Raw genomic sequence first — 22,356 nt, forward strand, 5'->3', positions numbered from 1 at the left:
AGGAAATTTTGCGTCAGTACCAAAATGATTTTTGTCTTTTTGCTCATTTACCTACCCCCCTCCGTATGATTCTCCCATTCATAGCAGTTAGGATATTAGTCGGTAATACAACCACGGGCGGAAATCGACTCGATCTCTCATCTTCATCAGAATTTGCTATTTCATATCTCAATTCGATGAGGAGTGGGTTTCCCCCGCCATCCCATCCGCCGAATCGCTGATAGTGAAACAATCGATCGACTCGGAAGGTTCCATCGTTTCCGTAGTTCCCCTCCATAAACGCTTGGGTTATCTCTCTGCAGCGGAGCCTCTCAGTTGCCAAATAAGTACTTATTGTGAGTCATCTCCATTAGTGTTCATTGACTCGAGGCTCCCCCCCCTCCCCCCCCCCGCATCGGAAAAGACTTAGTCGGTATTTCCAAGACCGCGTCTCCATCATGCTATACCACACTGCTTCCCGAGAGTCGAGTCGTTAACCATACGATCGCACGAGATTATTGATTACTTCTTGTTTCTGTTTCCCCCCAGATCACCCAAGAATCAATATAATTTTCCGCTTCACTGGAAAGATTTCCCTTCCCGAGGACAAAGACTTTGCGTTGATACGGCTACGAACCCCAGCTGACATTCCAGTTATTAGCAGTGGGGATCCACCTACCAATCCGTCTTATCTATAAACAGAGGAACTTCATTCGGTCGAGTCGCACACTAAGCGTAGCAGAAATTTATCGAGACGTTACTGTATGCTCCCCTCCCCCCTATGGAATTGGAATAGAATAAGCCTGCGGATCCTGGCACCACAAAGTAATCATGTATCCCAATATCTATTAAGTATTTTCAACTCCCCAAGAGAGTAGGAGAGGAGGGAACGGGAGGGGTGGGGGGTCGGAAAGTAGGAATAATTATCCCATATCCCGGAATACCCGAATCTTTATGCCTAAAACCCCATAGATGGTTTGAGCTGGGTGGTAGCAATAACCAATACGAGCCCTGATAGTTTGGAGGGGGACTCTACCTTCTCTGGCCCACTCAATGCGAGCCATTTCATTACCATTGAGACGCCCCGCTATTTGTATCCTAACGCCCCCACTATTAGTTTCTCTAATTAGTTCAATAGCTTTTTTCATAGTCCTACGGAAAGCTACTCTATTCTCTGATTGTGGAGCAATATGTTCCGCCGGAATTCTCGGTTCGCCATACGGCTGGAGGATATTATTCGGGATTATTTGAAGCTTCCGATTCCCAAAACCTAATGATTCTTCCATATTCGCTTTCAATTGGTCGATTCCCAGGCTACGTCCCTCAATCAATAGATCTGGAAATCCCGTATGAATTTCTATCTGAATTAGGTCCGTCTTCCGGTAGATCTCTATATGTGCAATTCCCCCATAATTTGAGGAATCCCTTATATGCTTCCGTACATACTCCCTAACGCAAGTACGTATTCTCTCATCTTCCTCGGGGAATCTCGGATAATCTTTTGGTTGCGCGAACCAGTGGGAGTAATGCCTCTGATTTATGCCAAGTCAAAAACCAAGTGGATGAATCTTTTGCCCCGTAGATGTTTTCCTGTATTTCAATACCAATATCTACCCGGTATATATATATATATACACATATATATGTATATATATATACATACAACCCCTCCCCCACTTCTACTTGTCAATATGTAGTTAGTATCGGCTCTACCTTTTGCTCTTCATTTTAGTAATCACGTGACAGGTAGGTTTTCTGATTGGGTAACCACGTCCCTGAGCCCTGGGTCGAAATCTCTTCAGACTGGTACCGTTATCCACTCAGGCTTCGCTGATGAACGAATTAGATTTAGTCAATCCATAATTGTTATTAGCATTTGCGGCTGCGGAAAGGATCAATTGCAATATGGGGTGACATGCTCTGCGAGGCATAAATTCGAGTAGTACAAGGGCTTGTTCATACGAACAATTCCGAATCTGATTAATGACTCGTCGTACTTTTGTAGACGACATATTAACACGTCTGGACGAAGCTTGCGCCTCCTTTACCTCTGATTCTTTCTCGGTTCCCATGAAATATGATTCCCCAATTATCGACGAGATTTTTTATCGCTTCTGGCATGTCCCCGGAAACTCCGGGTAGGTACAAATTCACCCAGTTTGTGACCCACCATACGGTCAGTTATATAAATGGGTAGATGCTCCCGCCCATCGTAAACAGCAATGGTATGACCGATCATGATAGGAACTATTGCGGAAGCACGAGACCAGGTTATTATTATCTTTTTCTCCTTCCGGATATTGAGAATTTCGATTCTTCTTACTGGATCATTAGCTACAAAAGGACCCTTCTTGAGTGGACGTGCCATAGTTAATTACCCTCCACCCAGTCTTTCTACCAATTAATTACTTTTACGGCGGCGAAGGATGAACGGATTGCTGTATCTACCGCTTTCCCGACTCCTCATTCCGAGTGCCGTACAACCCCATGGAGTTAATGGCTTCTTCCTACCGATGGGTGTTCTGCCTTCCCCCCCCCCATGCGGATGATCGACGGGATTCATAGCTGTACCCCTCACTTTTGGACGTTTACCTAACCACCGCGTAGATCCAGCCTTTCCCGAACCCTCATTATTGATGTCGACGTTTCCGACTCGTCCCGCAGTAGCTAAACAATTCTGAGATACTGAACGAACCTCGCCGGGGGGTAATCTTAATGTAGCCAATCAACCTTCCTTTGCAATCACTTTTGCCGTAGCACCAGCCGCTCTAACTAATCATCCACCTCTCCCGGGTATTACTTCTACGTTATGTATGACCGTACCTAGAGGTATCTTGGTTGAAGTAGACCCTTTACTCCCCAGTATTCGGGATAGAATCTCTTCCCAAACTGTACGAGCCCTTTTCAAAGCATACAGCTTTCCGGATACAGAAGGCGATATCCTCGCCGGATGTCGCCAACGAGAAATGAAAGTACCAGTTCTAGGGTAAACTCGCATATCCAGCTTTTTCTACACCCTCGGGTTCTCCACCGGCATCTGGCTTCTGTCTCGCAACTCATTCAGCAACAGAATCAATGAATTCAGTCATTCACGCCAACATCATTTGATGTTCTAGATAACTTAGGAGACATTTTCAATACCGGGATTGAGTCCCCCCGGGAGACTCATTCTCACTCCGCTTCGTGGCTTCGATTCTGCCTTTGACCGTCATACCGAACGCGGCGAGTGACCCGTTTCCTCTGCCTTTCGGCCACACCGAACAGAGGATGCCCCTTTGATTTCTTGTCCCTGTTCGAGACCATCCAGTTCTCTCCATATTATCCTACCTCTGCAGGTTAATAGCTATTTGATACTATTACACCTGACCACCCGCTATTGTCCCTCCTCGGTTTCCCTATCGAAGTCCACCTCGGAAGATCCAAGAATCTCGAGTCTAGTGTTGGGTTTATGGACTCAACCCTAAATCCAATCGGTTATTTCCGAATACGTGAATCACTTATTCGAGTCGCACTCAAAGGTAGGGCATTTCCACTTGAAATAGATGCTTCGGGGCTGGATACTACAGTGTCTCCGATTTCTACCCCTCAAGTATGTAAGATATGTTTCTTTTCACCATCCACATAATTCACGAGACATATGTATGCATTGCGGTTGGGGTCGTACTCGACACTTGCCACTCTTCCAACAACATCTTTTTTATTCCGTCGGAAATCAATTTCACGATATAGTCGTTTATGACCACCTCCTCTATGCCTAGCAGTAATAGTCCCTCCACTAGTACGTCCGCTCCTTGGTCCACTACCACGAGTCAGTCCTTTCCGGGATTTACATCTCGTCACTTCTTCAAAACTTGAAACGGATCTATTGCGTGTGCCAGGCGTATAGGCTTTATATAATCAGATAACCATATCTCCTCTTCCTCCTTGTCGTTAGTGAAATTTGCGGGGGTTACTTGCTCAGAAATAGCGGAATGGAATCATTTTTGTGAAGCGTAATAATCATTCTCTTACGATGCATCGACCCGGACGCTCTACCCCTACGCCTTCTATCTGGTAGTCGGTGACTATTCATGTGTCTTACTTTAACGTTGAAAAGTTGCTCAATCCAATTCTTGACTTCAGTCTTGTTCGATTCTGGATTCACATCGGAGGTATACTGGTTTCGTTGCAATGGAGGAATAGTTTTTTCAGTAAGTATCTGATTTATCAATTTATCCATAATTTTTCTCGTGTCCCTTTAGCTCTTCCAATTCAAACAAACTCTCTTACTATCCGAATTCATAATTGCTTCCACTTCTTGGTTCCCGTATAGTTTTCGGAACCCATTATACTCCACCTCCCTATTTCGGTTACTCACTTTGTCACCCGAATGAAACCCTCTCCCCCCATTTGTTTGCATCCAACAGGAGTCGAACCTGCGAATTCGCCAATTATGAGTTGGGTGCCTTGACCGTTCAGCCATGGATGCTAGTTAATCCCACTTGTGGTATAATACAGTATAATCTTTAAGGTCCCGTCACTCACGTTTGATGTAATTAGGTATCCACGTTGGTAACTACCATTTTAAAAAGGAATCACTGATAGGGGATTTCCCGAGAAGCTACCAATTATTACTCATATTGAATTACCGAGGAAGAAGTGGATTTGATACACACACGGGGAAGGTTCTGGGAGCTTAGAAATCTCTTACGAACTAGGAGCCGTGTGAAGTGAGAATTTCATGCACGGTTCTGAATGAGCGGGAAGATCGAGGATCTCCTCTCCGACTCTAACTCTCCTACACCAGTCGTTGCTTCTTTTTCTGCTACTTCCAAAGTAGCAGCTCTAGCTTTATCTACACGACTCCTCGGTATTACTTTCTCATACCTATCCAGTGAATGGCATCTCGCTTTGGGAATATTAGCTACCCTTAGCATGGTATTGGGGAATCTAATTGCTGTTACTCAGACAAGCATGAAACGTATGCTAGCATATTCCTCCATAAGCCAAATCGGATATATTCTGATTGGAATACTTGCTGCGGATCCTGATAATGGCTATGCGAGTATGATAAGTTATACTTCTATCTACATATTCATGAATCTAGGGACTTTCGCTCGCATCACTTTATCTGGTTCACGAACCGGAACTGATAACATTAGGGATTATGCGGGACCATACATGAAGGATCCTGTTCTAACATTCTCTCTAGTTATACGTTTACCATCCCCAGGGGGTATCCCTCCATTAGCAGGTTTTTCCGGTAAACCCTACCCCTTCTGGCATGGATGGAAAGCTGGCTCGTACCCATTAGTTCTGGTAGCTCCCATTACAAGTGTCATTTCTATATATCACTATCCGAAGATAATTAAATTAATGTTCACCGAAGGGGGTGACACATCAACAATTTACATACAGGATCCATTAGTTTCTCCATCTACTTCGATTTCGAAGAGTTCCATTGAAATAGCTATGATTGTTCGTGTACCAGCATCAACTCTACTGGGTATATCAATGGATCCCATCATCGAGATTACACGGAATACCTCATTCCAGACCTATTTTGAGTTGTCACATGAAATAATGGAATCTTTCTGAATGATTTGTATCCAAAGCCACTTCCGTCGCTCCAACTAGTCCATTTCCGTAATTGGTGATGAAACAGTGTCGGAGAAATGATCACGCGCCTCCCAATGATCATTCGTCTCTTCCGGAGGAGATATAAGTATTTCCTGATGGTATCCATAATATTGTTCAATCCTTTGCAGTACTACAAGGATTGAACCCTCCTAATGGTACATGCGACTAAGTGATTCCCATATGGGAGCGGTTGTGTAAATGATTCGGTTCACACCCCCAGTCTTCTGCTCCGTAGCAATTCAGGTCGCTTCCCGATGAATTCCATGCTCCAATTTCGTCTAATGGATAAGTCATTTCATCCGATACCTGTACGTTCAAGGCGGGGTTGCCTTCAGACTTCTAGAAGAAAGCAAAAGAGACCAATTCTTCTTTCCGCCGCAGATTCTTTCAATTTAATAGAAACGGGGGTTGCGCTCGACGGCATTCTGATGTACACTATCAATGGATCAAATTCAGAAATCCTTTCGAGGGGACTCAAAATCTTTGGACTTGAAATCTTTCTCGTCAAATCTCCCTCTACTGAGACCGAGGGATCTCAAAACGAGAGTGATAGATAACAAGGAAAATTAGGTCTTGCAATCGACGGCATTCTGAGTTACAATAGAAATGGGTCGAATTCATAGATCCTTTCGAGGGGACTCAAAATCTTTGGAATTGAGATCTTTCTCGTCAAATCTCCCTCACTGAGGGAGATCCGATCGAGATTGATAGATAACAAGGAAAATTAGGTCTTGCAATCGACAGTTTTCTTAGCTATAATTGATCTAGCTATGATTTCCTAGTGAACTGTAAATTCTTGGACAGGGGCAATTTTGCAGCGACAATCCTCTGGACTTTGATAGTACATCTATGATTCATAGTTAGTCCAGGGGACGTTAAATCCCTTAACTTGGAATCGACTCCTTATCGTCAGGACGATTTTGCAGCGATAACAAATTAAGGCCCATGGCGGTCCCCTGGAATTGAAATCAAATCCAAGAAATTAGGTCTTGCGCTCTACGGCATTCTGTGTTACAATAGAAATGGGTCGAATTCATAGATCCTTTCGAGGGGACTGAAAATCTTTGGAATTGAGATCTTTCTCGTCAAATCTCCCTCACTGAGGGAGATCCGATCGAGATTGATAGATAACAAGGAAAATTAGGTCTTGCAATCGACGGCATTCTGAGTTACAATAGAAATGGGTCGAATTCATAGACCCTTTCGAGGGGACTCAAAATCTTCCTTGGACTTGAAATCTTTCTCGTCAAAGTCTCCCTCTACTGAGACCGAGGGATCTCAAAACGAGATTGATAGATAACAAGGAAAATTAGGTCTTGCAATCGACAGTTTTCTTAGCTATAATAGAAATGGGTCGAATTCATAGACCCTTTCGAGGGGACTCAAAATCTTTGGAATTGAGATCTTTCTCGTCAAATCTCCCTCACTGAGGGAGATCCGATCGAGATTGATAGATAACAAGGAAAATTAGGTCTTGCGCTCGACAGTTTTCTTAGCTATAATAGAAATGGGTCGAATTCATAGATCCTTTCGAGGGGACTGAAAATCTTCCTTGGACTTGAAATCCTTCTCGATCGTCAAATCTCCCTCACTGAGGGAGATCCGAGCGAGAGTGATAGATAACAAGGAGAATTAGGTCTTGCATTTGACGGTTTGATTTTGTATAATGTATCTAGTCCGATTCATAGACCCTTCCAGGGGACTGGAAATCCTTGGACTTGAAATCCTTTTCAGTGGACGGAAAATCCTTGAAGAGGACTTCAAATCCTTAAAGAAGACAGGGGACTTGAAATCCTCTTCAGGGAACTGACAATCCTTGAAGAGGACTTCAAATCCTTAAAGAAGAAAAGGGACTTGAAATCCTCTTCAGGGAACTGACAATCCTTGAAGAGGACTTCAAATCCTTAAAGAAGAAAAGGGACTTGAAATCCTCTTCAGGGAACTGACAATCCTTGAAGAGGACTTCAAATCCTTAAAGAAGAAAAGGGACTTGAAATCCTCTTCAGGGGACTGAAAATCCTTGAAGAGGACTTCAAATCCTTAAAGAAAGAAGACAGGGGACTTGAAATCCTCTTCAGGGGACTGAAAATCCTTGAAGAGGACTTCAAATCCTTAAAGAAGAAAGGGGACTTGAAATCCTTCTCAGGGGACTTCAAATCCTTCTCAAAGGACTCGAAATCCTTCTCAGGGGACTGAAAATCCTTGAAGAGGACTTCAAATCCTTATCGGGGGACTTGAAATCCTTATCGGGGGCGGGGGACTTGAAATCCTTATCGGGGGCGGGGGACTTGAAATCCTTCTCAGGGGACTGGAAATCCTTGGATAAGACAGGGGACTTGAAATCCCTTAAGAGTACGGGGGACTTGAAATCCCTTAAGAGTACGGGGGACTTGAAATCCCTTAAGAGTACGGGGGACTTGAAATCCCTGAAGAGTACGGGGGACTTGAAATCCCTTAAGAGGACTATAAATCCTTGGATAAGACAGGACTGGAAATCCTTGAATAAGACAGGGGACTTGAAATCCCTTAAGAGGACTTCAAATCCTTGGATAAGACAGGGGACTTGAAATCCCTGAAGAGGACTATAAATCCTTGGATAAGACAGGGGACTTGAAATCCCTGAAGAGGACTATAAATCCTTGGATAAGACAGGGGACTTGAAATCCCTGAAGAGGACTATAAATCCTTGGATAAGACAGGGGACTTGAAATCCCTGAAGAGGACTATAAATCCTTGGATAAGACGGGGGACTTGAAATCCCTGAAGAGGACTGGAAATCCTTGAATAAGACAGGACTTCAAATCCTTATAGATGGAGAGAGACGAAGAAACAGGATCGGTAGAGGAGGAGAAAGGGTTTGCTCTTGACGAGGAGCTGGGATGGAATCGATACAGAACAAATTTATGGATCCTTTTTTCTTCCCGGGGACTGGAAATCCTTCAACAGGAGGACTGAAAATCCTTGGAGAGAACTATAAATCCTTCAGCAGGGGGACTAGAAGTCCCTCCAGGGGACTGGAAATCCTTTTCGATATAGAGAGACGAAGAAATAAGATTGGGAAAAATAAGTAAAGGGTTGCTTTTGATGAGGGACTAGGATCGAATTGATAGAAACATATTCCGGACCCCATCCATAGAGAAAGATGGGGTGGTGGGAAGTAAAAAGGTAAGGAATAAGGAGTAGAGCCTCGATGGTGAAATGGTAGACACGCCAGATTCAAAATTTGGTGCTGAAGAGCGTGGAGGTCCGAATCCTCCTCGGGGCAGAAGGTCTCGTACCCTTATTCAGATCGAACCCTTATCTACTAAAAGCTTTATCAAAGGTTTATCAAAGATTTATTCTCTCTACCACTAGAGATTCACATTCAATTGATTTGCTTATCTCCCAAATGAGTACCTCCTCGGGGTAGGAGGTCTCGTACCCTTATTCAGATCGAACCCTTATCTATTCAAAGGTTTATCAAAGATTTATCCTCTCTACCACTAGAGATTCACATTCAATTGATTTGCTTATCTCCCAAATGAGTACCTCCTCGGGGTAGGAGGTCTCGTACACTTATTCAGATCGAACCCTTATCTACTAAAAGCTTTATCAAAGATTTATCCTCTCTACCACTAAAGATTCACATTCAATTGATTTGCTTATCTCCCAAATGAGCACTCGAAATACTTCCTCGGGGCAGAAGGTCTCGTACCCTTATTCAGATCGAACCCTTATATACTAAAAGATTTATCAAAGATTTATTCTCTCTACCACTAAAGATTCACATTCAATTGATTTGCTTATCTCCCAAATGAGCACTCGAAATACCTCCTCGATTCGAGAGACAAGTGGTCTCTCCGGTGCCTCCCAAACTCCCAATAGGAAGAAAAATCCTCGGAGGATTCTGGTCTTTCCAGTGCCCAACCCTCAAACATGGGGATGCAAATCCTCCGATTGTTGATTATTGAGACCAGAATTCTCCGCCGTCCGGGGATTTGGATATGAAGTATTAGGTATCGAATAGGAAACACCTTCTGCTTCTTTCTCAAGTGAGGCTGGGACTCAGAATCCCGAGATTCGAGGAGATCCAAGTAGGTCTTTCAACGGGACTAGAAATCCTTATCAGGGGACTTCAAATCCTTGAAGAAGACAGGACTGGAAATCCTTGAAGAAGACGGGGGACTTGAAATCCTTCGAGGGGACTAAAAATCCTAGTACCTGAGGTGGGACTGAAAGTCGTAGTAGCCAATTAGAGTGTGATGAAACTGCGTCACGAGACCCCAGTATCTGGACTAGGACCAGAAATCCTAGTAGTTAGTCGGGGCATTAGTTAGGATGTCACCAAGAATCCCTATTAGTGAATTTGAATGAACTAAAATTTTGGGATTCGGTTAGATGGTCCATCCCCTAAGGACCCGGGGTCCTTAGAGCCCTTCCAATGGAAACAATGGAAAGGACTTGAAATCCTGATTATCTAGTTGGATACGGGAAAATCCAAACTTTAGAATGAATTTTTGGAATGTAAAGATGAATGAGGGGAATGCCCCTCCTTCCTCCCCATATTACCGTTGATCACCGAGAAATTGAATCTCCGGAGAATCTCAAACAGAATGGATCGACATCTTCATCAAGGATTTGTTCCGATAAGGATGTTGGAAAACTACTACGTCCTCTACGAACTACTTCCTACATTTTCCATATAAGAGATTCCTACTCCTTCTTGATTTCGAATGTTGCTTCCATCTCCCGAATAGGAAGACTCCGAAGGTGATCTATAACTTAGTAATTATCCGGAATTCTATAAGCAGAAGTTATTGCATCAGTAAGGGGAAAAGATGTATCTTCCTTTCACCAATTCGAATCCTGAATAGCCCTATATATTGCTAGGGATCCAGACTGAGTCAAGAATATCCGAGATTTTATGATGCGATATCGAATTCCCATTCAATAATTGTCTTGTTATTCGATCCGGTGACGTCCCACTAAATCGAAATAGATTGAATAGGTAGTGGTAACTTTCAAACAACATGTTATGAATGAGAAAATCTTTGGATGAGTGACGATTCCGTCTCATCCATCTATCTCTATGAACCATAAGCCTGAAACGAAGGAATCGCTCTTGCAAATCTTCCATTGGAATGCTTTGATACGAGTGAATAGGAACAAATATCTGCGGGTATTGCAAATATATATGCATGAATTAGGTTTCTTTGACGTATTCAAAGTGTCGTTCTTCACCCGAAGGGAAATTCTTCCACCGCTTGGTAGATAATTCAGTTATCGATTTCCGGTCATATCCACGAAGAAGAAAGAAATTTCTAATCTTTTCATTTGAGAAATGTTTCTCGCGCTCCCTCCTCGTACCGTAAGTAACATAAAGCCTCCGTACCAGTTCTTGTTTCGCTAATAAACTATGACGTGAAGAGGGAATGTTATGATCCGGCTGAGATAGAAGCATGGGATCCCAGGTGAAGCGCCCCCCCAGGAATAGAATTGGTTCATCGGATCGATTACATTGCGTTTCGTATTGATTAGATGAGTTGGGGATTCCTAATTCAAGAAATTGCTCGCGTAATGATAGATTATCCAATTAATTTTCTAATCTTTTAATGTCTCTTTGTCTCGATTTACCCGAGGCTCTCTTGTAACTGAAAAGATATCCTTTTCTCTTATGCGATTTCTTTACACTAGACTTAATCTTATTCAATTCGAAATCCGTTGGGGGATTTGATCCTGATTCCGATGAAAAAAGATCGAATTATACAAATTATTCGATTACGGATAAATACTCTTATCGATTCATAACTGCCACTTCGCATGAAACCAAAACGCCAAAATTTGGGGGACCAAGTAATCCCACGCGACACTTCCTTCGGAATCGAGTTCTACTTCACTCGACTGTTCCATTTCAGAATCAGTTGGAATCTTAGACACCCCCATTTTTTAAGATTTATAAGAACGACTCGCAGAGATTATATCTGGAGAATACCTGGGTTCGATGGAAGAAGGAAGAGGAGGACTATTAGCGAATTGACTCTACTTCTACAGATTTCTGAACATAAGAAATCCCTCAAAAGGTTTTCCGAGATACCACAGGCTAAGTTAGAATCATTCTCTACAACTTTATCAATAACAACGAGATTCTCTTCCTCTCTCATATCCATTCCGAACCAAGGATCACGAGCTGCTAATCCGGCCAATAGCCCTAAGATATGCGGAAGTATAGCGAATTCCTTAATTGTTGACTCGGTTATTAAAGGTTCCAAATACCAGTTATACAAGTGGTAAAACCTCTTCTTCAGTGTATTACTACCAATAAATGAGGGATCTGCAGGGGAAGTATCTATCAAACCATTTTTCAGAATAGCTTTCCTATATTGTAAGGAAGTATTTCATATCCAGAACCGAATCGGATTCCGTTACCTATATACGTAACAATTGAATTTTGTCTACGTAAAGCTAATTTAATTGCACTATCGGATACAATCTTTCTTCTTCTAGAAGTAGTGATTAATAATGCTTCATTAGCAGGAGAAAATAGATCTCGTTTGCTATAACCCGTAGTTCCAGACCCAGTACCTTCGAGAAAAGAGGGATCAGCTTCTATTTCAAAGCCTTTGACACGCGAGAGAATTGACAATTCTTTTTGAGCTGACGCCTGTTAGACCCTCGGAGATTTATCAATTAGTTCGACCAATTCGGAGCTATTGAAGCTGGATCTACCTTTGCAGGTACATGAGTCGAAGCAATAACGAGATTCTTGCGAATGCAAGGATTCCTGCGCCCATTACCGATACTCCTCAATATTAGGCAGAGTAAGAATCTGGGATGGCTTCTAATCTGTGATACAGGCGATTAACATTCAACTCATGAATGTCTTGAATCCATATCGTACAGGGAGACATCTCTTTTGCTATTGCAAAAATAAGATTCAATCGGTTTTACGCTCTGTTTCGAAATGAAAGTCCCACGTACATTATTGAAATATGATCTGTTGTATAACAACTTCCTCAATGGCAGTCTCACCGACGGAAAGTAGGAATTGGATGCTATATCCCTAACTACATAAGATCGTCCAGTTTCTATGGGTCCTACTAGTGGAACTCCTTCAGATGGTAATAATCCTGATGAAAGCAAAATAGGTACGTCACGACATGGAATATTCGGAATGCCTTTTCGTCTCATTGTCGCTGAAAGGAGAATATTTCTTTCAGGGGCAAGAAGAGCCCACTTCTCCGCAGGATCCAACTCACAGATCTCGTAATTTGATAGATCATTTTGACGAATCCGAAGTAGGTATGACAAAAGATTAGATCCTTCTTCTGGGGTGGGTTCGTGATTAATCCCACCGCTCAATGAATCGTAATTGGAATTTAATTTCGATTCATACTTGGAATAGTTTTATTTGTCACTAGATATTGAGTCAGTAATTGTTTATTAATCTTAAGGGTGTCGGAGCTTTTCCTACGAAGTATCCACGAATCTAGTTCATTTTTCACAAGGTAATAGAAGATTATATTATTTGTATAATTCAGGAATCTCTTCAGGGAATGTATCAGTAGATCTTTCGTTTACATTTACCTTGTCGCAGGGAGAATACATTACCTTTTCCAGATAAAACCCACGCATTGGGTCTATTAAATATCCGGTGATATTGAAACGTTTCCACAAGTGAGGGGAATTGGAACCCGAAACAGCAGATAAATAATGCTTGAGAAATGCAAGAACAAATAATATCGAGAAAACGAGGTAGGATGGGGCATACTTATTCGAAAATCTAAGACTGACCATCTCGAATGCGACACCTGCGTTTAGTTAGTAATTTCTTCGTAAATAGAGAGATCTATTTTAGATAATACGTTACTGATGGAATCGTTTCTGAATCTTGATCTTAGGCTTAACGATAAACAAGCTCTAGCATTACCTATATCCTCAGCAACTCTTTCCGTAATTCCGGGGAAAGTGTAATTCAAGTCATCACTTACTTTGAGTACTATTTCTGGATATATCTCTCTAATCAGATCATAAAAGTATCTCCACCAGTTAGGGGTGAAAAACCGAGGTATATATTCTCCGAATGGGCTCCATTTCTCGCAGATATTGTCTCTCCAAAAGATCCAAGAGATCTTATATTTGTTTAAATCCTTTGATAACTCATCGAAATTAATGAGATGAGATGGAAGAATAGGTTCTTTTTAGACACGTCGATCTGCAAGCCTCGTATTTTCGTACAGAACCTTCTCTCCAGTTAATCCTGTTGGAGATCTTGATGCTACACTGCTGCATAATGAGAATTTCTTTGACCAATAAAGCGTCTCAGATTCTTCTGATTCCCAAAAATAACCAATGTGTGAATCATTTTGATAGAATTGATTCCCAATAGAATCATTCCTCGAGTTTGATCTCTTCTCAATGGATCCCTCCGAATCGACTTGATCCACTCCCGAATTTTTGAGACGGGGTCGAGATCGCCAGATCAGCCGATAGCTTAGAGTTTATCAATGTTCTTTCCAAGTAATTTCCATCGCTACCACATGAAGATAGAGACGAATCTCCCGTTTCGCGAGGAGATAAGTTTCAACCCCGTCAGTAGTCCTCTTAGATCCGAAATAGAGTCAAGAAATCTATCTGAATGAGTTAGTGGTGGTATCGCAGATTCATCCAGATCAGATGGAGTCGATTCGGTTGTTGCGAGTATATGATCAATAGTTTCCCTTTCCGTTCGTTGCGAGGAATTGGGTAACAACGAATCAGACACTTGGATTGAATAGATGAAGTGATATTTTTTGTATCTAAGGATCCTATTTCAAGAGATGGGATGACTTCATCACCGGAGCCCGTATACGAATCTCTAAGATGTCAGAGTAACTACTGCTGTATCCTCCAACCAACGAATCCCTTCTTCTGATTATTGAGATAAAATCCCTTCCGGCACAGTTCAATACGGGTAAATGCGAGTAATCTATAAGTTTGGTGTATCTACTTCATCGGAAATGGATCCCGAAATACTCCCAATATTCCTATTCGAACCTTTCCCATAATTCAAATTATCCAGAAACAGATCCCAATCCTGCCTTCCCGTAGCGGAATAAGCACCATTCGGGAGTTTTGTTCCAATACATTCGATACAGGATGATTCAACAAGAAATGGATTAACTGCGGGTTTTAGGAAGATTGAGGAGCCTACCGATTCTTCATCCATTAACAATCCGGACTCGATGAAGAAACTATCTTTTCTACCGAAGATTCTCTTGAGAAAGGATATCTTCTCATCGAGGTTGAGTGAACTCAGAAGGAAATCAAGCAGTGGATATCTATATTGTTCAATTTATAGACAAGATAATCAATCCCATCTGTCGAAGCTTCTTCACTAATATACTTGGGAATAATGATTCGGTAAATAGATGATATATTGGTAAATTCCTTGGGATACTTGTTGTTCCTCCCAGCCGTACTACGAATAGTGATACCAATATTATTTAGTGCTAATATCGACAGATCATAGATTGATCTACCTAAGTCGGATCTTATTTCTGCGAATACTCTCTTGGAAGGGGAAAAAGACAAGTCTCTGATTGTATCAAGCCACCTGTGCACATTTGACCGAACATCTGGATATTCATCAATTGGGGAAATAATACATTCATGCAACAAACGCTCTATGTTACCCCTCCATTCCAATAATCTCTATTCAATTGCAATTCTTGTTACACCAGTAGATCCCTCGCCCCCCTCCCGGCTACCCAATTGATAGTTGATTCTGGATAGATATTCACTAGCTAATGTACAGAAATAGTCACGCGAAAAGAGCGTGTATACTGAGTAGAGAGATATTAACCTATTTCGTTCATATACCCTAACTAGAGAGTATGTTGAAGATATGTTACCTCCCTCTCCCGATTCATCTGAAAAAGTAGGATTTTCACTTCCATCAGTTCTTTCTACAGGTACATCGAAAAGGATCTCTAAACGGTTTGAAATAATCTTATCAAGATCGAAGTATGCGCCATTTTGCATCTCTGATTCCTCGTCAAGTATTCCACCAAATGATAGATCTCCTCTCGATAGAAAGGCTTTCCTAGGTTCCTCGCTACTACTACCAATTCTTACCTTACTGGAAATCAAATTCGATTTTTTAACTCTTAAAAGAAATCCAGTCAGTCGGTTTCTTGATTCATTTATTAGTTGTGAATAGGCGTGTAGAATAGAAAATTCCCCCTCATTTCCGTGGGAATCTAACCCCAATAATTGGAAGAACCACTTACGATTCTAGGAAGGAATCAATACATTTATTGGAATCATTTTCTGCTATTCCCGCTACAGAAGGGGAGAAAGGATCTCCCAACAATAAAGGGAGAGTCGAGTGTAAAATGCCGACAATCTCTCTCTACTTTCCATAAATGAGATATTCTTCGATACCGAAAGACACGGAATTCTTATATCATTCTTCTGCCAAATATGTCTTAATAGGAGTTCCATCGGCGGTGGGACCCATACCTAGTTCATGTATAGATGATTCTGTTGAAAAGCCGTGACTCACCGCCTCTGGAGAATCATCAGGTGGATATTGCTCTTTCCTCCGGAGAGTAACTGCCTACAAAGCCAGTTTCCAGATCTTTTCATTGAATCATATTCTGGATTTCTCTCCTCACTTCAACTAGATAAACAAGTATCTTCGATAGGTATCTCCTTCCCAACCTTCTGATTTCTGGAATCAGACTCATCCCTTGAGTTGCTATGAAAAGCCTCCAATTCTCTAGATGTCTCTATTTGTGAGGAGACATACTTCGAGAAACCACAGGAAATTTCTAGTAATATACTTGGTACCTCAGTGAGTAATTGATTATCCGATAGATAATCAAGTTCGATAAATCTCTTTTCTAAGAGAGATCTCGTTAGATTCAATTCGCGCTCATCCTTATCCATGGAGAAGGACTTTGGTGACAGGAATGCCACATATAAAAATCGGCGTACTCCCGGAATAGTGTCCAACTCCCCTCGTCAATGGAATTTAACCAATCTCTTATATCGCTATAGGATAGGGATACACCATCACGAGATGACATTGTATTCTTATGGGGTGGAAATAGAGACAAATTGGAGAGACCCTTCCGCTCGGAATAGAACGGTGATTCATCTCCCTGCCGATCTACTGAATCCCTGGATTCGAGTAACATTTTGTCCCAAAAGTCCGATATTACGGGAATGAAGGAATCGCTTCTTAATGTTGCTGTTTGTAGCCAATTAACCCTTTGCTTGTCATGGATTTTCCGGAGAAGTAACGAATCAGAATCATTTTAGTAACAGTCATCCTTACGAAGTATCACATTTATATAGAATTCAAAAAACTCATTTGAATCTTCTAGATTCTTATCCCCCAGTGATTTTTCAATCCTCTCAGTCACATCTCTGGATATATTCTTGATGGGGAGTGGATCCCTCATCAGCCGGACCCTCCATCCATCTGAAACCGAAGGATCCATCGCACTATATATGGGAACTTGCGGTTCTTCCCTCGTCGAAGTTGTGGAAATATTTCCGTTTGAATCCGAATAGTAAGAATTACGTGTCTTTCCCTTTCTATCCTTTTCAGCAGGTGAGCATCTTATTGATAGAGAAAGAGGATAGAAGGATTCAACAGAATTTGTTGCTGGTTTTTTTACTACTCCACCAGTTCTATTAATTAGTTTCGCTAGATCTATAGAACCTCCTTCGATCAAATTTCTCTCACCTGAACGATGCATAGGAATTGGTATTGTTAGTAACATCAGGATTCCCGGAGTCACGCTATTACCCCGCTTCATTGAATCGCGCAGATTCCGTAAAAAGATTGAACTCAGAATTCATAAGTCAAATAATTTGATGGAGGGTTCATAACTGGAGAATAGACCAATTAGAAATTCCCCTAGATCTTGATTTTTCAATGATTCAAATGAGTAGTGGAATCCATCGGTTTCTGCTAACTTCGGAACTTCAGAGAATAAATCTGGACTTCTTACTTTTTCTTCTCCCACTTCTCTTACCTCATGATCTCTCTTCACTTTATCTATATGTGGTAGATACTACCCACCTCTCACATTCCATTATATAGATAATATCGAAAGATTCAAGGCCCAATGGAGTGAGTACTTTCGATGTGGTGATTTGTGGGTGTATTCGTACCTACCTGAAGCTGTCTCGGGAATCTCGAATTGTTGAAGAAACCTATCTATGTCTTATCTATCTCCTCATCAACTTATTTTATTCCGAGTGATAAAGACGAGTTCTCCAACCTGATGGGCGAACGACGGGGATTGAACCCGCGCGTGATGGATCCACAATCCATTGCCTTGATCCACTTGGCTACGTCCGCCCCCTACTTTCCCTATTCAGCTTTCTTAACTGGGAGAGAACAAGATCTACTAGGGTCATTCATTCGATGCGCGTACGTATTATTCGTCTATATATTAATACAAGAAAAAATATGTTAGGTGAAAAATGTATTCTCAATCTATTCCAGTGGGTACGGGACTACAAGCGTTCCGCTAATCAGAATGAGAATATCTTTGATTCCCATTCTCTGTAATCCTAGAAGGGTGTTTCAAAGATTCCCCAGAATCCAAGATTGGAAACTGATAATTGTAAGATTATGGCGAGATATTACTATTATTTCTATTCATTCCATCGGACGAATCTCCATTAAATACCAAACCTTATGCGAGGTTTGGTATTTAGTGATGCTGCACGACCAGACAGGTATTATCCGTTTACAGAAGGAGCTTCAACAGAAGCTAAGTCTAGAGGGAAATTATGAGCGTTACGTTCATGCATAACTTCCATACCTAGGTTAGCACGGTTGATGATATCAGCCCAGGTGTTAATAACACGACCTTGGCTATCAACCACGGATTGGTTGAAGTTAAAACCATTCAAGTTGAATGCCATGGTGCTGATACCCAAGGCAGTAAACCAGATGCCTACTACGGGCCAAGCGGCTAAGAAGAAGTGCAGAGAGCGAGAATTGTTAAAGCTGGCATATTGGAAGATCAAACGGCCAAAATAACCGTGAGCAGCTACGATGTTGTAGGTCTCTTCCTCTTGACCGAACTTGTAACCTGCATTAGCAGACTCATTCTCAGTAGTTTCTCTGATCAAACTAGAAGTTACCAAAGAACCATGCATAGCACTGAATAGAGAGCCGCCGAATACGCCAGCTACACCCAACATGTGGAAGGGATGCATAAGGATGTTGTGCTCAGCCTGGAAAACGATCATGAAGTTGAAAGTACCAGAAATTCCTAGGGGCATACCGTCAGAGAAACTTCCTTGACCGATTGGGTAGATCAGGAACACAGCGGTAGCAGCTGCAACGGGAGCTGAGTACGCAACAGCAATCCAAGGACGCATGCCTAAACGGAAACTAAGTTCCCACTCACGACCCATGTAGCAAGCTACACCAAGTAGGAAGTGAAGAACGATCAGTTCGTAAGGACCACCATTGTATAGCCATTCATCAACGGAAGCTGCTTCCCAGATTGGGTAGAAGTGTAAACCGATAGCTGCAGAAGTAGGAATGATAGCACCGGAGATAATGTTGTTTCCGTATAGCAAAGAACCGGAGACAGGCTCACGAATACCATCGATATCTACAGGGGGAGCTGCGATGAAAGCAATGATGAATACAGAGGTTGCGGTTAATAAGGTGGGAATCATTAAGACACCGAACCATCCGATGTAAAGACGGTTTTCAGTGCTGGTGATCCAGTCGCAGAAGCGACCCCATAGGCTTGCGCTTTCGCGTCTTTCTAAAGTTGCGGTCGTGGTAATTTTTGGTTTTCGAAACGATTGGTGATTACCCAAGCTGATGAGCCTGTTGATCCATAGTATATCACAGAATCCCACCTGTGTCAACTAATCTAATATTGATTGAATATCCGAAGAAACGGGAAGACTTCCCTTTGTTTTCGCACGATACTTCTTCAAACCTTGACTCTCTTTTCAGACGCATTTCCCTTTTATTATCATAAACCACGGGAAAGTCAACGTTAGTTCGGCTCCTCGAGTACATCATGGGAGATGCCAGCTTTGCCTTAGATGTACTACGACTCAATCATCGATTCGAGGTGAGGGACATACAGGATAAATATCTGCTGGCGTTGCCTGACATCCCCCCCCCCCCCCGAGGTGAGTAGTCCGCCCCAGGCGGAGATAGTTGAGAATGGTGGGAGTCGCGGGGATGCGGGCAGTGCCAATCATGTCGATCATGTCGATTGTGTCGATTGTGTCGATCATTCTAGTCATGTCGATCATGTCGATCATGTTGATTGCGTCGATTGCGTCGATCACTTTGGTCATGTCGATCATGTTGATCATGTCGATGATGTTATGGACTTTACGATTCGACACTAGTCTTTCTCTTTTTCATGAGGTACTATACCAGTGACAAAATTTCCCCTATGACTTGGATATTCTTTCTCCCATTATTTAATTTCTGCTTATCCATATGCTTCTGGCGTATCTTGATTCCTAATACCCTGCGCTCCGGAGTAGAAGGTTTCAATCCACCAATAAGAGGTTGTGGATTGAAACGAACCCGGAACTAACGGAAATGGGCAAAAGCCTTATTAGCTTCTGCCACCTTGTGAGTCTCCTCCTTCTTCCGTACAGCACTACCAGAATTTCTGGCAGCATCCATTAATTCATCACTTGATCTTAAAGCCATACTTCGACCTGAACGTTTTCGACACGCGATCAATAACCATCGGATAGCCAAAGCTCTTCCTTCTGCAGGTACTACTTCAACGGGGACTCGATAAGTCGATCCACCTACACGTTTGGATTCTGTTACTATATCGGGAGTTACCCTACGTATTGCTTGTCGCGGGACAGACAGTGGATTCTTATTCGTCTTTTCCTTAATCCGCTTCATAGCCTGATAGAGAATCTGATAAGCCAATGATTTCTTGCCATCTTTAAGAATACGATCAACCAACATGTTTACTAATCGATTACGATAAATCGGATCCGATTCTATATTTTTCTTTTTGTTCGCTACATTGCTCCGGTGTAACATGAGTTTACAGATATGTCGGATTCCGATTCTATCTCGACTGTATCTTAGAATCTTATTTGGGCTTTTTCACTCCATATTGTAGGGTGGATCCGCCGGTTAGTCGAGGATCTCCCCCCAAACTGCACGTGCGACTTTCATCGAATGCAGCTTTCCATATGATTGAATAGAAAGTCTTGAAGTAAGTTCGGGTTACTTCAATGAATCATATTTACTCATTAGGCATTGAGTATCCGTTTCCTCTTCATCATCCCACGAATAGGAGAAGGGAAATCCCGTATTTCATTTATCTCACCAAGAATGTCCGTGGGTTTATTGATCCAATTACCAAATGTTCACAAAACCTCCACTGAATCTCCATAATCGTAGTCCGAACTCGTTCTGAGAGAGAGAAGACATTCGAAGATTTTCCAAATAAATGGGAGTCCGGGTAAGACTCAACTTACTGGAATGCAATACCCTGGACACCGAGTTGTTTCACACGAATAAGATAATAATCAATCTCCGTAATAGCAGGCTTCGGTCCCCTGGCAACATTCCCACTATCGGGTCGGCTATGCATTTGACATATCAGAACAACCGATACGGAATCATTGCGATGATACAAGTTACGACAATGTTCTGCAACGCACTGGAACGCCCCTTCTTACGATCCTTTACTCCTACAGCATCTAAAGTTCCTCTAACGATATGATATCTTACACCAGGTAGGTCCTTCACCCTCCCGCCTCTCACAAGGACCACGGAATGTTCTTGCAAATTATGGCCAATACCTGGTATGTAAGCCGTTATCTCGAACTTGGAGGTTAATCGAACTCTGGCGACTTTCCGTAGGGCAGAGTTAGGTTTTTTTGGTGTAGTTGTGGAATAGTTGACAGATGAGTCAGTTTCAGTGTCACTCTACAGAACCGTACGTGAGATTCTCACCTCATACGGCTCCTCGTCATTCAATTAATACTAAGAATAGAAGTACGAAATACCTTTCGGTTGTTACCCGATACAAGAGGATTCACAAAATAATTTTGATATTCCATTCTTTCATTTTCAACTCCCTCCTGTGTGTTTGCCTCTACCTCCTCCCTATCCCCCAAATCGATTCGCTAGTCTACTTACTTCAGTGTCATTAATATTCTTAAGAAGTAGTAAGGAGAAGGAGATTCTGTTCCTACTTCAACTTCCCCAGAAGTAAATAGGTATTCACCGTAGTATCTATTTCCTGCTTCGATACTACCGATATAGACTTGGGAGAATTATTCTCTGATGTGGAAGAAATAGAATCTACAAGTGATCTGTGAAAAATCCTTCTACTCTCTAGAACCACCCGAATTGCTAGTGCTAATGATATTCGTTCCAATATGATAGAGTGAATTAATAGATAAAGGTGGAAGAGGGAGATATGGAATGGAAAGATGGAGAATATATTGATTTGATGGGTAGATTCGCTAATGAGTCTCATGTCTGTTTCCATTTCAGTAATATTAAACAGATCGAATATACGGGGGATTGACGGGTTGATGTAAGCTTATCCATGTTATTAATCACTATTCAAGAAGGAATCCATTCTGAAATGGAAAAAAGCTTTGATATGATTTGGCTTTCGTTCTTTCGTCTGCTGTAACGAGGCTGTCTGAGGAGGATTCAGTAACCCATAGGGATATCTACCTCTACCATATAGGATCCAATGACTGCTTGAGGCCCGCCAATGGCGGTGTGGATGAAACAGCAGT

Source organism: Dipteris shenzhenensis, unplaced genomic scaffold (genome assembly GCF_047967505.1).
Source record: "Dipteris shenzhenensis isolate YYH24624 ecotype China unplaced genomic scaffold, Dip_SZ_1.0 scaf0408, whole genome shotgun sequence".
NCBI lineage: Eukaryota > Viridiplantae > Streptophyta > Polypodiopsida > Gleicheniales > Dipteridaceae > Dipteris > Dipteris shenzhenensis.